A 2,569-nucleotide genomic window follows, 5' to 3' on the forward strand; every position below is an offset into this window, starting at 1 on the left:
TATATACTTAAATACAAATAGTATTTTCTCGAGTAAATTATTGTAATAGTAAAGACACCATTATACTCATCGTTTGAGTTTTGAGACGTGAAAAACTTTGTCATTATCATAAAATAGTTTTAAAAGAGTTTACCCATGATAATGTCGATGATACATCTCTTTTGAGTTTAGATAACCTTCTGTTTTAAATTTGAATAAACAATATGTGATTTTACAGTATGACCCTTATTCAGGTTTGCTTCATGTAATCGCCTAAGCATCGTATCTCAACTATATATACATGTGTATTGCTATTATTATTATTATTATTATATGAATTTTATTTAATTATTACTAAAAAAAGAGAGAGAATAGTTCTTTATGATGTACATTCTTCTATATACACATATACATATGACATTTAATCTTTATGTTGCACATTATTTTGATTGGATCGACGAGCTCATATTAGAATTTCATATTAAAAATTATAGGTATGTTTTGGTTCGTAATGCTTGCATCATATTTTGTTCATCAATTTTATAAATTGAACTTATAACTTTTTTTTTCTTTATTTTTATTTATTTATTATATTTGCACTAAAAGTAAGATAATTTTCATGCGCTTACTATTCACTATGCACTTGTGATTTTCCAAACCACAACTTCTAGCCATTTATATATTATCGAAAAATTTCATTCATTGATTTTCTAAATCCAACCCATCATACATAGCTTTGTAATCAATAAAAATGATCTTGATTGAGCACCCTAGCTTTAGTCTTTATAAATGATAATTTTAATATGGGTATCTTCAAATTAATTCATAATATTCTACACATGTATCATTCCACATGTCAATCTCAACATACACATATTATCGCATATTATGGTCACTGGCTCATGTCATTTACTTACTCATGTTCTCTTCTTACATACCTGAGATAATTTTTTAAAATTACAAATCCAAGATCACCTTAAATCAATTATAGCTTAATTACATTTCTCTTTAAAGGGTATGCCTTATCGTATATTGGATGAATTTTATCTTTTAAATTGATTTCCTTTATTTGAGAATCGATTATAATAATTGATGTAAGTATACACACCCTTAGTATTTTACCATACTTTTTTTTGTTAATAAATAAAGTCGAGAGATCAAATCAATAATCAACTAGTCTTATTAGATTGAATTGGCTGGTATGATTTTTTTAAAAGAGCCTCCTCATGCATCTTGTAAATGAATTTATTAATATAAAATCTATGATTGATATTCCTTTTAATATATAATTAATTTGTAATTGGTAATACACCTTTAAATATTTTAAAAAATGATTCTGAATATGATTTATTTCATTCATTTTAGAAATCTAGAAATATTGTATACAAGACTTATGTTATTGCGAAAGTCTCCTCATAAAGTTCATTTTAAGTGCAATAAATCTCTTCTAAAATCGAAGTCGTGTAAATATTTCTTTTGTTAATTGATTCAAATTGCGCGAGCATTCATGTTAAGATATATTGATTTCTTTTAATTTCTTATGTCCTGTTTACATGCAAGATCATTATAACATGTTAATCTTAAATTTGTATGTTTCGACTAATCACATATTGGATGTGTTATCCATTAGTGAATGCTTATGTGAAGTTTCTTGAGTTTAAAATTCACTTACATACTCGACATCATGCGAAGGTAGAGGCCTATAGTTACATTATAAAACTTTACTCATTATACATTTTTGGTCATAGGTTTAGATACGTTGATCTCATATTTGGGTGTAGGTTTTATGTTTAGAAATTGTCACATGTTTCACATATGATTTTTTATTTATTTTTTCTTTCTTTCTCATGTTAGCAAACTTTCATATGCATTAATTCAAACATGTGGAATTCTATATTCTATTATTATTACTCGTTTGCTACATTCACTTGTACATGCTCTCTTTCCATATGCTTTAGATTTTTTTTTTCAAAATTATAAATCATAATTGTTTTAAGTTTATTCTTGCTTAACTATATTTCCTTTTCGAATGGCATCTACGCTCACTCTTTATTTCTCTTCCTATTTTTATCTTGCAAGGTACTCGTATCCTGCATGGGTGAGTTAGTTGAGTTGCTTGCTTGGGAGCTTTTAAGTGGCAGCGTCATAATCAGGTATAATTTCTGCAGCTTAAACTCTTAATTAGGTATCGAACTGCTACACTTCACACACATATTGTTAATAGGTATTCTAGCATGTTTAGGTAGTCAGTCATAGTCTAGTGCACTAACGAAGCTTTGACCCTATAGGACAAAGCTTGCCCCCTTCTGTGAGCCCTAGAGACCATTAGGGTCATTTAGGCCTGTAGAGTAGGCCACCTATTTGTGCTAGTGGGCACCGTTTGAATGCTTTTCTGTGCGGGTACCTTGCCTGGAGGGTACCCTTAGGGTGTGTTTATTTATTCTTTCTATATTCTGAATGTCATACATGCATTCGTTTTTACACACCTTACCTCACATTATGCTTCACTTACATACATGCATCACATCAATAGATCTAGGGATATTTTGTATCTGTTTCATGCATCATACATGGCGCTAGGTACATTTTT

The sequence above is a fragment of the Dendrobium catenatum genome, unplaced genomic scaffold (genome assembly GCF_001605985.2).
Source record: "Dendrobium catenatum unplaced genomic scaffold, ASM160598v2 fragScaff_scaffold_950, whole genome shotgun sequence".
Lineage (NCBI taxonomy): Eukaryota > Viridiplantae > Streptophyta > Magnoliopsida > Asparagales > Orchidaceae > Dendrobium > Dendrobium catenatum.